We start from the raw sequence: 16,252 nt of genomic DNA on the forward strand, positions 1-16,252 counted from the left end.
AGTTACCATCACATTGATGTCTTTGTTTGTGATGAACACAGGAACAAGGCTGCCAGCATATCAACGCAATTTACCTAAACTCCCAAATGTATAGTTTAGTCACAGCTGCAGTGTTTCTGTGGACAAAATCTTTTAAATGCACAGGGACAATGGCTGTTTGTGCTACTTCATCGGTATCCACTGGGATAAGGTTGTTTTACTTGACTACAACACCTGTTACAGTTTAGCCATTATGTCTGTCTGAATCAAGATTGTTTCAAGATTTGAGAGAAAATGGAAATTAAAATTGAAACAAAAATGCATAATTAACAGTTTGCTAATTTAGGCCACACCTAAATATAAAAGTGAGATGGAAAGAAAAAGAAGGACAAACTCTGATTGTATTTGGCTAGAGTCCCCCAGGTATTGTTGAAAAAATAAAGGAGAATTGGAGGTGAAAAGGGAGGAGGAGGGTGTGAGGATTCCATGTCTAGAAGCTACAGAATGAGATGAGGTTTATGATTGAGTTGGGAGTGGTTTAGGTGTGGTCTTGTTCCCAAAATCGTATTACTTCATAATCCCACAATTAGTAAGCATACGAGCAGCATGTAAAATAATTTATAGTGGGACTTCATTCAACTAACCCATTATTATTATTTTGTGGAAACAAATCAACAGCAGGTGTTTTTGTCAGTAAGTTAATTTAAAAGGAAATGTTAAAAATGGTCCTCTTTTCATATTATACCTGTACTGAGGATATCAAACATGGGTGATTGCCTTCACAATTCCTCAGATTTATCACTACCAGACAAAAGAAGTGGAGGTAGATAAAGAGTATCAATACCTTGGTGTTTACCTGGATAGCAGAATGTTCTGCAATTCTGATGCTGTCTACAGATGGGGTAGAACAAGCTGTATTTGTTGAGGAAGTAGTACTTTAAAGTTTGGCGCAAGATGTTGAGTATTTTCTACAGTTCTGTTGTGGAGAGTCCAATCTGATCTGGAGTCATCTAAGAAAGTGACCTAAGAAAGCAGAACCGAAAAAGAGAAGGCTTACATTATATCCTGGGGGTTGTTATGGTGCATCTAGAGCTGATTCATAAAATGAAAAATATAATGGACAACAACTGGCATTCTTTTCATAAGGAAGGGATGGATGGATGGATGGATGGATGGATGGATGGATGGATGGATGGATGAGTTTAACATGATCCAACGTCAGGATTACGAGTGTTTTCAGTGAGCGGCTTCTTCCGATTCCCTGTTTCCAGAATATTCATCTGAGCCTCACCTCAAATGTATCTCTGTGGACCTCTAAAGACACAAGTCACAGCCACTCCACAATGACAACAACTGGAATCCTTACCTCTTTTCCAGTGCTGTCCAGTGACACATTTGCCATCCACCCTCCAATACCAAAACTTTGAAGTCAGATCACGGAGAACCTGAAACAAACTTAACGTACCTCAGCCAACTCGCAATCCTGAGCACCTATCCTATTGTTGGTAACCAACACTCATCAAGTAAGATAAACAACAATATGATTACCACCATATCAGTCTCATATTCACAGAGCTATGTGCAGTTTGGTGTGTGTTTGTGTGTCTCTCCTCACCTAGTCCTTGCAGGGTGTGACTGGCAGGTGTGACCCCACAGCTGCAGCTAGTCTGGATTAATCAGGTGGAGCTTAAAGAGGAGCAAATCGCCAATCAGCAGGTGCAAGATTTGCTTGCTCACCAAGTGTGGTAATCAAGCCTCCTTTCTCTGTGTTAAGGTTTGGGTGTACTTGACATCTGCTTGACACATCCACGCAAAGCTCAGTTTTTACAACCGTATGTATGTACACAGCATCACACGATAAACTGCTTGGCAGAAAAAAGGTCTCCGCAACAAATAATTGTTTTGTGACATACTGCTCCGTGCTCCACCTTCTTTGTTTTTTCCCCCCAAAGATACGAGGCAAATTAGCTCTTCCTCATCGTCCAATGATGCCATAGCAGAAAGTGTTGGAAATGTAGGAATGTACGCTCGACTATGAACCCTGAAACATTGGACTCTGCGCAGACTCAGTGAGCATTGTCTTGTGATTCCCTCTGCTAATCTGCTCACTGCTCTTCTCCTGACACGAGCCACTCAGATTGCTCAGCAACTTTCCACACGCTTACCTGCCTATCCACCGTCCAATCTTACCCATGCCACCAAACACTACAGCTAGAAGGAACAACAAAAAATACAGTATTACTGAACCACCTTTCATCATCACCTGCCAAACGAATATTCTGTGGATGTACAGGGGTTGGACAATGAAACTGAAACACCTGTCATTTTAGTGAGGGAGGTTTCATGGCTAAATTGGACCAGCCTGGTAGCCAGTCTTCATCGATTGCACATTGCACCAGTAAGAGCAGAGTGTAAAGATTCAATTAGCAGGGTAAGAGCACAGTTTTGCTCAAAATTCTTAAATGCACACAAAATTATGGGTGTCATACCAGAGTTCAAAAGAGGACAAATTGTTGGTGCACGTCTTGCTGGTGCATCTGTAACCAAGACAGCAAGTCTTTGTGATGTATCAAGAGCCACGGTATCCAGGGTAATGTCAGCGTACCACCAAGAAGGATGAACCACATCCAACAGGATTAACTGTGGACGCAAGAGGAAGCTGTCTGAAAGGGATGTTCGGGTGCTAACCCGGATTGTATCCAAAAAACATAAAACCACGGCTGCCCAAATCACGGCATATTAAATGTGCACCTCAACTCTCCTGTTTCCACCAGAACTGTCCATCGGGAGCTCCACAGGGTCAATATACATGGCCGGGCTGCTATTGCCAAACCTTTGGTCACTCATACCAATGCCAAACATCGGTTTCAATGGTGCAAGGAGCGTAAATCTTGGGCTGTGGACAATGTGAAACATGTATTGTTCTCTGATGAGTCCACCTTTACTGTTTTCCCCACATCCGGGAGAGTTACGGTGTGGAGAAGCCCCAAAGAAGCGTACCACCCAGACTGTTGCATGCCCAGAGTGAAGCATGGGGGTGGATCAGTGATGGTTTGGGCTGCCATATCATGGCATTCCCTTGGCCCAATACTTGTGCTAGATGGGCGTGTCACAAACAAGGACTACCGAACCATTCTTGAGGACCATGTGCATCCAATGGTTCAAAGATTGTATCCTGAAGGCGGTGCCGTGTATCAGGATGACAATGCAACAATACACACAGCAAGACTGGTGAAAGATTGGTTTTATGAACATGAAAGTGAAGTTGAACATCTCCCATGGCCTGCACAGTCACCAGATCTAAATATTATGGAGCCACTTTGGGGTGTTTTGGAGGAGCGAGTCAGGAAACGTTTTCCTCCACCAGTATCACGTAGTGACCTGGCCACTATCCTGCATGAAGAATGGCTTAAAATCCCTCTGACCACTGTGCAGGACTTTTATATCTCATTCCCAAGACGAATTGATGCTGTATTGGCCGCAAAAGGAGGCCCTACACCATACTAATAAATTACTGTGGTCTAAAACCAGGTGTTTCAGTTTCATTGTCCAATCCCTGTACTCACCTCATCCTGGATCTCATCCATCACTGCAAACAGTAAGACTCCATTATTCAAAACTGTAACCACTAGTTGAATCTGCTATCAACAAGCAGTGGGGTTTCGTACACCCTAGCCACATCCCCAATTTTAATGTACTGTAGACATACACATCTACATTCATCATAATACTTCACATTACCAGAGACACACACACAAACACCACGGAGGGGTGTTGTATGTGTGGGTGCTCGGGCCACGTCGCAGAGTGGTGGGCCTCCATCTGGTAGCGTATGGCTCCCGCAGGTGTGCTGAGCTGATTGAGAGCTGTGGGGGCTGCGCTGGGCTCTGGTTTGGGGGGTTCTGGGGTTTCTCCCCTACTTGGTGCCGGGCGGGCTTGCTGCCGGGGGTTGTGCGGGCCATGGGCTGCCAATGGGACTGCTTCCAAGGCTTGGCCTAGGTGGCTGGGGGTGGCAGTGTGGCTGGGTCAGGGGGGCTCAGTGCCCTGCACCTTGCTCTGTGCCTCTTTGGCCTGGGGGCTGCTGCACCTGTGTCTTATTGGCAACCTACTTTTGTGCTGGGCGTATGGCTACATTGGGGTGGTGCTTTTTGTCTGGGACTGCTGCAACCTTCCAAGGCTGGGCCTACCTGGCCCTTGCTGTTCTAAGGGGCTGCGGATTGCAGGCCTTCTACGGTACACCTAAAAATGTATACTTTCAGGTGATAAACTGGCACTCACACACATCCACTTTACACTAACACATTATTTTTTCACACATGTCAAACCACCATCACATACACACACCAACGCACCAACACACAATTTGTCATAGTTTTACGGACAGATTTGACCCACATGCAGTAAGCATTCAGGAGACTGATAAAGGCTAACAAAGATTTTATTGACAGGGAACATGGTGGTACGGGAGGAACCGGAACCAGGTAACACACTGCAAGGTAAGTAGAGCTGGTAAGTAAAGTGAATCTTTAGTGTGTTTTTCTAAATAACAAATCTGTCTTACAAGGGATGAGGGATGATCTGCCAGGAGGGGGGAACCACAACGAAGCTGCACACAGATGAGACTGGAGCTGGTGGGTACTTGACACATGTTGTTGGGCACTGAGGTTCTGGTGGTGGTTCTATTGTGATGGAGGGTGGACAGGGTTCGCTTGAGGAGGTCCGTGGTTGATCCAGACAGGAAGCTGCCAGCCAGTTGTTAGTAGACGAAGTGAGCAGGAAGCCCTGCTTCAATCCACAAGGTTGGAGATCTATCTCCAGGAGTCAAAAGAAGCACTGGAACAGAAAGGCTTAACATGGGAAACATGACATATGGGTGAACACGCAGACTAGAAGGCAAACAAAGACGAAGGACAGATTTGACCCACATGCAGTAAGCTTTCAGGAGACTGATAAAGGTTAACAAAGAAAATATCTGGATGCATAAAACAAAAAAATAAGCAGTTTTAACTGGTTTAACTTTAAACTTTAAAGTGTTTTTGGACTTGCTACATTATTTATCATTGGCTTTTATTGCATCTGCTTCTTAAAGCTCCTCCGGGCTTTGCAGTGATCCGGACTGGACCGGAGCAGATACAGTGTAAATCCAGGGTTACAGTAAATACAGCACTTAGTGAAACCCACTGGAGGCGAAGTGAGCAGCATGGAGCAGCAGCAGCAGGCACAAGGGATGATTCAAGATCTGAAAACACCACCTTTTCGAAGCAGTTTGCCAAGAAGTCCTCCGATCACAACTGACTGTTCTTGGTGGGACCAGCCCGTCTGTCCCCTGTCAGTTTTCCAGCTCTGATCCAGGCAGCTCTGATCCTCTTCACTTCAGAAAAGTAGTGCTGACTAATGAGTACTGTCATAATATTGCTTCCACCACCAGCAATGCATAGTTTTACCATTTCAGCACTGCTTTTAACTTTGGCTTCTGCTTGAACAGTTAATCATTGACGCTCACACAATGACCGGAGACTTCCCCTTAGACATAATTTCTGGGCGATATCAAATACTGCCCAATTCATTCAATATATAGATGTTTTCTTTCAATTTCTGCATTTGTGGGAAAAGCGTGTCACAGGCACTTTGTTCTGTCTGCACTTTGGGTCAAAACAAAAGCTTGAAACTGTTATGATTAGGGGTTGTTTGGTTTTTGGTTTCTGGTTTTTTCTTATGTTTTTCACAGTTAAGGTTTTGACTCGTTCTTTTGTTATTATTCTTCTTAGATTGAATCATGCTTCTGTTATGTTCCTGGTTCATGCTTTTGTTTTGTCGTCTTGTTCATGTTTTGTTTGTATATTAGAGTCTCTGTTTTTGCCACAGCCACATTTTGTTCTGTCTGTCAATTAAGTTTATTCGGTTCACCTGCTCCATGTTAATCAGCTTTGTTTTCCACCTGTACCATGCTCCATTTATACACTCCTGTTCAGTTGTTCTTCGCGGAAACATTTCTCATTTTCATGCTCAAGTCTTGTTTTTTGATCATGCCATGCCTGTCTTGCCTGCCCGTTTGTTTTGTTCCTGCCTCCTGTAGTGAGTGAGTTTTTCTTTTTTGCTAATAAACCTTTTTGCACTTACCGTCACGATGCCTGTTCGTCTGCATCTCGGGGTCCAATATCTCACAAGCCATAACAGAAACATGGATATCCTTCCTGCAAATTGGTTTATCACCATACACCAATTGAGCATCTTGGATTATTATTAACATAGCTCTAAATATTGTATGTAGGTTACTGGCTACTTGTAAGCACTTCAGTTAAACATTGTTCAAATATCATGTTCATGTAAAGTTTGGTATGTTCAGTGTGTATGTGTATATCTAGTTTGGTTCAAAAGAATCTAAAAAAAAATGTGAATTAAATACTGCATTGTAAGCAACATTTTCATGTCATCTTAAGCCACATGTAAACATGTGAGTACATTAATTACTCCACCACCGCAGTTTGGTTTCTAGAGGGACTCACATCTACGCCTTACAACTATAACCCAGAGCTCCACATTTGCCATTGCTAGGCTTTTCTCCTAAGAAGCCAGTGGCTTTTCTGGACTTGTTTTTCAAGACTTTGTTGTTTATTACTGACTAAATCTCGCATCACCAGCACAGGGAAGACTATAAAGTCAAAGAAAAAGAAACGTAAAAAAAAAATAAACTTCCCAACTGTGCTTTTATCACACACAATTTTTAAACATATTTGATAACACGGTCTTTGTAAAAATCAAATATCATCGCTGTCCTTCACATCTGCCTTGAGTGTCGTTGACACATTTCCAGTGTAAAGTATAAAAAATTAGCATATGGCTGTTGTTGGGGCCATCCATTTTGGTCACACATTTTGACACACGCAGCTCAATGTAACTGGAAGCATAAACCGGCTGAGATGCAGAGTTTTGTTGCCATTTCCCGCCTGTGTCACAGAACAGCGCAACGGAGGCACATATATGGAGAGACAAAAGCTTGCAGGCGAACTTTTGCTCCACAAGGCCATTCCCGGAAGAGCTTGCAAGATGGAAATCTGTCTGCTATGAGAAGATCAGGAGATTTATTTGCCGATCGAAGACACCCGGCGCCTGTGGAAACCCACAGAAGTTCTATGTCCAAGGAGGTCAGTTTTCCTCCTTGTGTAATGCAGTCGACTAACGGTTCATCTTTTCCCCTCCTGGACGGATAAGAAATTACCGTTTTTTTCTTTAATTTGATCACGGACGTGTGGTCCCCATCCCCTCCTTTTTCTTCAGACCTGATCCATCCTCAATCGGTGGAAAGCAGAGATCAATGTCAAATAAATTTTGTTCTTTTTATATTAAACCGGATAGGTGCATTTAGAGGTCTGGGTAGGATGAGGCATTTAAGGTTATGTAGGATCACCAGTAGTTAATCTCAGGTATTAACTTGTTGCGGAGCGCTTTGGAGCGATCAGCTGGTTGTGGCTAAAGGGGCGTGGCCCCACCGTTTTATCAACTGATTGCTGCAATCGAGACATCAGCACCAGGAAGACTTCTCTTTCCATTTAACCCAAATTACACATTTTGTCCATAAAACTACTGGTTTGATCTTCATAGACACTAAATGCACGTATGTGTTTTTCTTTTATTATTATTGTTAGGTAGTCATTGTTATTCCCTTTGTGTAGAGTAGTGCTTGTTAGTTAGGTGATGGTTTTGGACCAGAATAATGGTATATCAGGATTATTCGGCTTCAATAAATCTTCATATATATATAATTAAGAGAAGCGTTTGTGTTTATTTCGAGCAAGAGTGATTTATCTGTCAAAACAAGATCGAAGTTCCCCCACCTTCGGTGAAGTGGTTGAATAAACAGTGACAGTTTGTGGTTTGGTTAATAATTTGTAATTATTAAAGAGCTTTGAGCCCATAATCACAACACCAGAGGACATCTCTGATTTCTATTCGTAAGTAATGATTTTTTGTTAAGGATTTTTTTTTTTTTTCAAATTATGATTTGTAATTATAATTCTTGATGAATATTAATTAATCAATAATCATAATCCTTACATTTTCACCAAACAGTATGGATTTACATTTAGAAGCTATATATATCATGAAAAGTTTAATTTTTGGAGCCACAAGTTTTCAGCAGCTATATGCACCTACAGTATATAATCCAGGGATTTTGAACACAGTCTTTGACTTTGATTAAAAAATATATTTTTAGAATTGACAAAGTATTTTTTGGGTAACTACTATATACGTCAAAACCTCTGAGTAATAGCTGTATTTTTTCTGTATGAATATGTCACCAACAGTGTATCACACAGCGCCTAGCAATTATCACTAACACATATAATCACAAAATACTGAATCATTCTCTGCTCCCTTTTTTATTCAAAATGTTTGTTTATGGTCATTGTTGAACAAAACACCATCTGCTATCAACAGAAACAGATTGACTCGATTTAAAAATACCTGATCTGTCTTGGAGATGAAAATACCAGCAATTTCATGAAGAACAAAATTCTTCCAGCTTGATTGAGGATCAGAATTCTTTAGTTTTTGAGCAAGAGTCAGCATGTGATAGTATGTAAATGCACAACGACATTTTAAATCAAACTTCACCTATTAAAGGAAACCATTCTCTAGTCAGACAGTGAAAAAAGCATAAAAGCAGCTTGAATACATAACAGTTGCTGGACACATTTATTGGTTGCCCCTGGTAAAGATGTGCAAAAATATTTCATTGCAGCAACATGATCACAAACTGAAAACTTTAATAAAAATAGCTTTTAACAAAATCCCTGTTTGCACAATTATCTGTACCCCTGCTGTCAGTACTTTGAGAACCTACTTTCGCCAACAAGACGGTGCTTGGTATTCTGTTATAAGATGTCTCAAGGGTTAAGCATACAGAGCGAAGAATATTTGACCATCCGATGGCACAATCTCTCTAGATCATCCTGACCCCTCTCTTATCCTCTCATCTCTTCAGTTCTCCCTACAGGTTTCCAATAAGATTTAGGTCTGGGACCGAGATGGCCATTGAAGAAGGTTAAATTTGTTTCTAATGAACCATCTCTGTGGTCATTAGACATTTGTTTTAGATCACAATCCTGTTGAAAAGCCCACTAACAACCAGTTTTCAGTTTATTGGCAGAGGACAAGATTTTTACTAAACATGTTCTGGTATTTCAGAGGATTCACATTTTCATGCAATTGAACAAGGTTCCCTGGGTTTTTGCAAAAGAAAAAGGCCTGCAGCATCACAAATCCTTCATCATACTTAACAATGGGCATGAGGTACTCATCCATGCATTCACACCTAGTTTCTGGTCAGATCCACTGGGAGAGTGTGTTGCCAAAGTCTCAGTTTTAGTCTAATGTGATCAATGCAAACGGCTCTAAAACTTTATCAGAGTTCGGCAAATTTACGTTCGTGAAGGTAGGATAGAAAAGGCTTTTTTCTGCCATTGCTCTCATACCACTAGTTGGCATGTAGCATCTAAGGCTTTTATGGCAAGATGTCATTATTTCTTACCAGCCTGCTCAGTGTGCATGAAGGCAAGATAAATATGGGTCCTCATCCAGATAGGTGTTGAGGCTACAAGAAGTTTACCTCTGTGCCACATCTTATTTATACCCCAGGGAAACAGGTTGCATTTATTTTTAAATGAACCGCTAATAACCATGCCACTAATAATTTGATTAAAAACAATTAGTTCTTATCATGAGATTTATTTGCCCACGGAATAATTATACTCAAATTAAAGGCTGATTTTCTTCTCTAAATTCTTTCAGTTTGAGATTATACCAATAAATAGACGACCCTGTATATATTGTTCCTTTATCGCCAGTTCATGATAAAGTTTTGCATGGACAGTGACGCAACGGAAGCATTGCTGAATTACATGTTAAAACACGTGGTGCAGTAGGCTAAATATGGTTTGTCATTTACAACCCTAAAGATGCTCACAATTTGGAATAGATTGGTTTAGGGTTGCCACTACACTGGCAGTTACATAGTTCATACAATATCTCACAAAAGTGGCACAGACCTCATTTTTTGCAAATATTTTACTGTATCTTTTCAAGGGACAACACTGAAGATATGATACTTTGATACAATGTTAGTCAGCGTAAAACTTGTATAATAGTGGAATTTTGCTGTCCCCTCAATTTAACTACACACACAACCATTAATGTTTAAAATGCTGGCAACAAAAGTGAACACACCACTAAGTGAAAATGTCCAAATTGTGCCCAGTTAGCCATTTTTCCTCTCTGGTGTGTAAGGATTATGATTATTGATAAATTAATATTAATCAAGAATTATAATTTAAAATCATAATTTGAAAAATAATTTAATTCTTAACCAAAAATCATTACTTACGAATAGAAATCAGAGATGTCCTCTGGTGTTGTGATTATGGGCTCAAAGCTCTTTAATAATTACAAATTATTAACCAAAACCACCAACTGTCACTGTTTATTCAACCACTTCACCGAAGGTGGAGGATCTTCGACCTTGTTTTGACAGATAAATCACTCTTGCACCAAATAAACACAAATGCTTCTCTTAATTATATATATGAAGATTTATTGAAGCCAAATAACCCTGATATACCATTATTCTGGTCCAAAAACCTTCACCTAACTAATAAGCACCATTCTACACAAAGGGAATAACAATGACTACCTAACAATAATACTAAAAGAAAAACATACAGTACAGACCAAACGTTTGAACACACCTTCTCAAGAGTGTGCAGAGCAGTAATCAAAGCAAAAGGTGGCTACTTTGAAGAACCTAGAATATAAGACATATTTTCAGTTGTTTCACACTTTTTTGTTCAGTATATAATTCCACATGTGTTAATTCATAGTTTTGATGCCTTCAGTGTGAAGCTACAATATTCATAGTCATGAAAATAAAGAAAACTCTTTGAATGAGAAGGTGTCTCCAAACTTTTGGTCTGTACTGTATATGCGCATTTAGTGTCTATGAAAATCATACCAGTAGTTTTATGGACAAATGTGTAATTTGGGTTAAATGGAAAGAGAGGTCCTCCTGGTGCTGATGTCTCGATTGCAGCAATCAGTTGATAAAACGGTGGGGCCACGCCCCTTTAGCCACAACCAGCTGATCGCTCCAAATCTTGACAATGGGTCATAAAACTCTGAGGCGGGAACTCAGTGGAAAATCTCCAGCAATAAAACTGGAACAAAGAGTGGTCAGGCGAGGCCCAGACAGGAGTTGCTTTGAATGAAAAATGTTTAAAAGTCCAAATTCTAACTCCTGGCTGATTTGAGATCAGCTGGACAAAACATTAGCCACGCACAATTCAGCATCGCTTGCGCACCAAGTCAAAACACAGCTCAGCATAACATAATTCAATCAGTATTGCATGCAACTGAGATTAACTACTGGTGATTCTAAATCACCTTCACTATGCCTTATACTGCCCAGACCTCTAAATGCACCTATCCAGTTTAATATGAAAAGAACAACATTTCTTTGACGTTGATCTCTGCTCTCCACCGATTGAGGATGGATCAGGTCTGAAGAAAAAGGAGGGGAGGGGGACCACACATCCGTGATCAAATTAAAGAAAAAAACGATAATTTCTCATCCGTCTAGGATGAGAAATCATCCTCATCTCCTTGGACATAGAACTTCTGTGGGTATACACAGGCGCCGGGTGTCTGCATGGTCTTCGATCGGCAAATAAATCTCCTGATCGTCTCGTATCAGACAGATTTCCAGCTTGCAAGCTCTTCCGGGAATGGCCTTGTGGAGCAAAAGTTTGCCAGATATGCGCCTCCGTTGCGCTGTCCTGTGAGACAGGCGGGAAATGGCAACGAAACTCTGCATCTCAGCCGGTTTTGCTCCCAGTGACGTCAGAGCTGCAACATCTGTTGAGCTGTGCATGTCAAAATGTGCGACCAAAATGGATGGCCCCAACAGGTGCCATGTGACTCATTACTGTTACAAGGTCTCAGGTGTGAATGGGGAGTAAGTGTATTAAATTTGGTGTTATTGTTCCCACACTCTCTCATACTTGTAACTGGAAGTTCAACATGGCACCTCATGGCAAAGCACTTTCTGAGGATCTGAAAGGAAGAATTGTTGCTGTTTATAGTTTGGGCACCATTTGGACATTTTCACTTAGGGGTGTGCTCACTTTTGTTACCGGTTTGGACAGTGGCAATGTTTAAACTGCTATACAAGCTGTACTCTGACTACCTTACATTTTATGAAAATGTGTCATATCTTCAGTGTTGTCCCATGAAAATATATAATATTTTCAAAATATGAGGGGTGGACTCACTTTTGTGACATACTGTATAATTTTAAAAACCCTTTGTTTTTTTTCAGCTCAATTAGTCTCAGTATGTGAGGGTGAAAACAAAAACAGGAGCAGATTAGATTAAAAAGGTGATAAGACCTAGCTTGAGTTTGTCCAAATCCTTTCTCGCCTTTTACCATTAGTATGATGTTGGGGCAGATTTACAACACTATAACATGGCAAATTAAAAGGATCAGTACGTGTTTGGAATGAGAACTGCACATTACAAAAACTGCATCCTGCCTGTTCTGCTGCCTCCAGTATCATAAACAAGTAATGGTGGTATTAGTTTACTGTCCTGTTATATTTCATGCTGATAAGACAGAAGCCAAAAGGGGAAAAATAGTCTTGACTATTATAGATTTTGTCTTACATTTACACATGGGCTCTGTGGACAAACTTGGACCTTCAGCAGGTTTCCTTTAGGCTTTCCTCAAAGACTGAAGGAAAAGTCAATACTACTTAAAACCCTCTTCAACATTTCTGCCACATTTATAAATTAACACTTTAGAACTCGGCCAAAGGTGATGCATTCTCTGCTCCCTTACGTTTTGGGAATTCTATTGGCGGACAATTGCTTACAACCAGAAACTCTTTTTTTCCCACCAAATGAGAGTACACAAATTACTCCTTTTTGTCTCCCTGTCTGTCTTGTTCTCTGTCTTGCTTTCAACCACATTCTCACCCCTCCTTCCCAACTCATCCCAGTTTTTTTCTTCTCTGTCTATGTGTCTCCACTTGCACTTCCTCACTTGCTTTCTTTCCCATCTCACTGCTTTTGAAGTCAGAGACAGCTTGAAATCCAATGCAGTTCTTTTTTGGACAGCCAAGGGGAAATGGCTCAGAAAGAGGGGCTCAAGTTCGATTACAACTGTTAATCAAAAATCTACACTGCCCAGTATAGCATGATGTGGGAAATGATTTTACTTTCGATCTGTCAAAGCTGCTATTTGTTACGTGCACTCACCTATATGAAGATACATTTGGCATCAAAAATTGAAAACTAGTGAGTACCATATAAAATAAACAACTGTGCCGATATGCAAGACAGGACAAATGAAAATGAAATCAGAGAAAAATACATTTATAAATATCTCTGCTCAAGCTACTGTGTCCTCTGTGGCTCAATGGAAGACAAAGGCAATTATTTACAAAGTTAGTAATTTTAGTCCAAATTACCAAGACGGGGCACCACCTGATTATCAGAAAATAATAACCAAACAGTTCTAAATCTCTGTCAATTATTGTTTTATGAATACCTGCCTGGAGAGCTGTGGTATTATAGAACATTATATGATGGAGTGCATTCGCACATTGGGGTTCTCAAACAGCAAGCCCTGCACACATATACAGAATAAACTCAAACAACTTATCTCCAAAATACAAGAATTTATCAACAGAATACTTTAACCTTACTTTTAGTCTTAATACCAAGTAACACTTTGACTAGGTTATTTACATTTTAATTCTGTAAGACTCACAATGAGAAGACACATAGGTGGCGATTAGAGAAGTTTATTTACAGAAATAAATTTCTTTGGCGCTCAGACTCCAGAGGAAGACACAAACGCTGAGAATGACATGAGCTTGAATGAACAACTTATGATTAGTATTAGAGATTTCTTTCCCCCAGGATCCGATGCCAGATTATGGAGATGGGGAGGAGGAGGGTCACAGCTCAGCTTGAAGAGCGAGGAAGTCCATGAGTGAAGATCTTTAAAGCAGAGCCTTGGACGGTTGTTGGCTGAAGAGGAAATGTGGACTCGATGCTGATTGGTTGGAGCAGGGACGCATGGTGGAGTCACTGGATGGAGCAGAGGAGAGGGAGAGTCTTCCAGATTGAATTTTCGTCAAAACTCCATTTAACAAAACTACTAGTAATATGAAAAGAATAAGGAAAATTAATAAAATACAGAAAAAAAGGACAAAGAAACAAATAAGAAGAAAACCTTAAACCAATAACAAATAAAACGATGCAGTGATATCAGTTTATTGTGAATATGCATGTTTAAGAACCAAAGTTTGTTTGAAGCAATTGGGATTAAGGTCAAATTAATTTTAAAATCAATTAAGAACAATATTTGGTATGTAGATGAACAACCAGTTCACATTGTAAATTTAGAAGGGAAACATTTATTTTAATAAAATATTGTTTTTAAAATAATTTGCTAAATTGGAAATCAGTAACCTTTTGGACAAATAGCAGATTTTTGAATGAAGTAATGGAATATTAAGATGGCGGCGAAAGATTTTTATGGACTCAAAAGATGGCAAGCAAACAAATGGACGGATCGCGGGATGATCTTACATCTGGAATTACCAATTCAGTTAACAGGAAGCTCCAGCGATATTTAGTAACCATTTTAAGCCCCACATGTACATTGCAGTACCATAAATTGAAATATTAATGTGTGTATGAGCTCTGGCTGTGTGCTACAGCCGATTGGAGCACAAACAGAAGATTGTTGTAGTAAACACTGAAGAATTAATACAGTCACCATATACACAACAAACAAACCCATACTTTATATTGGATCCAAGGTTTCTTCGAAGATGCAGTCTTTTACTCAGCCAGTGGGATCAAGACCTTCATGCACCTGTCCTCCCCAATGCAACCAGTGGAGGCTGCAGGCAACAAGGAAGAACTCTGCCCATGCAACTTTTTTCCAGGGTACTTCAATTTCCTTTCAAAGTCCAGAAACATGGATGTTAGTTTAATTAGAGATCTCAAAGTGCTCATATGTGAGTGAATAATTACTGCTTGCTATATATTGTCATTTTTGCTATGTGATTGAGTGTTGATCAGTCTAGGGTGTATTTTGCCTCTCCCCTATTAATATGTGCAAATAGGCACCTGTACTTTGGGACAACCATTAGGAACAAGATAGTAAGGAAAATTACTGAGCAAACAAACAGCATCATGAAGGCTAAGGGATACAGCAGACAAGTCATGAATTAAGTTGTGGAAAAGTTAGCCAGGGTTAGATTTCAATATTCCATGCAATGAACATCTCAGGGAGCACTGCTGAATCTATTCTCTGAGACAGGAAAGAGCATGGCACAATTGTGAACCTACCAAGATATGGTCGTCCACCTAAACTGACTGCTGTCATAGAGAGTATTAATCAGAAAGCAGCCAAGCAGCTCACCGTATGAGATGTAGTGCTCCACAGCTCACCTAGGAGAATCGGTTGAGAAGACACCTACTAGGTGTGGACGCCGCAAAGCTGGCCTTTATGGAAAAGTGCCAAGAAGAAAAATACAAGTCGTTCAAAGTTTTTCACAAGTCATGTAGGGGACACACACACGTGCAAAAACTTCCAAGTAGAGCTTCAATTACAGCAAAAGGTGGTTCTACAAGTTTATTATCCAGGGTGCCTGAATAAAAATGCATGTAACACTTAGATTAGATTTTTTTTATTTGTGAAAAAAATTAAAAACCATGTATTCTTCTTTTTCAACAATTAAACAATTAAAGCTTGAATTACTTTTTGATTTGATTTGTTATTTTGATTTATTTATTCAAAAGAAATTCAATACTTCTCTAATACACTTCATTTGTCATTTATTTTGACTAATGTGTCTGTTTACTGCCACGACATTCATCAATAATGAAATTCATAAGGGATACAGGTCCTTCTCAAAATATTAGCATATTGTGATGAAGTTCATTATTTTCCATAATGTCATGATGAAAATTTAACATTCATATATTTTAGATTCATTGCACACTAACTGAAATATTTCAGGTCTTTTATTGTCTTAATACGGATGATTTTGGCATACAGCTCATGAAAACCCAAAATTCCTATCTCACAAAATTAGCATATCATTAAAAGGGTCTCTAAACGAGCTATGAACCTAATCATCTGAATCAACGAGTTAACTCTAAACACCTGCAAAAGATTCCTGAGGCCTTTAAAACTCCCAGC

The 16,252-nt window shown here is 40.0% G+C and overlaps 1 long non-coding RNA gene across 1 annotated transcript; it reads right to left on the minus strand.

Annotated features, from left to right (window-relative positions):
• Positions 1–13,888: 13,888 nt before the first annotated feature.
• Positions 13,889–15,878, minus strand: LOC124858814. The gene is made up of 3 exons (XR_007035938.1): positions 15,470–15,878; positions 14,845–15,004; positions 13,889–14,124 (listed from the first exon to the last, which is right to left on the minus strand). It is a non-coding gene; the product is annotated as an uncharacterized LOC124858814 (long non-coding RNA).
• Positions 15,879–16,252: the final 374 nt, after the last annotated feature.

Source organism: Girardinichthys multiradiatus, chromosome 22 (assembly GCF_021462225.1).
Source record: "Girardinichthys multiradiatus isolate DD_20200921_A chromosome 22, DD_fGirMul_XY1, whole genome shotgun sequence".
Taxonomy (NCBI): Eukaryota; Metazoa; Chordata; class Actinopteri; order Cyprinodontiformes; family Goodeidae; genus Girardinichthys; species Girardinichthys multiradiatus.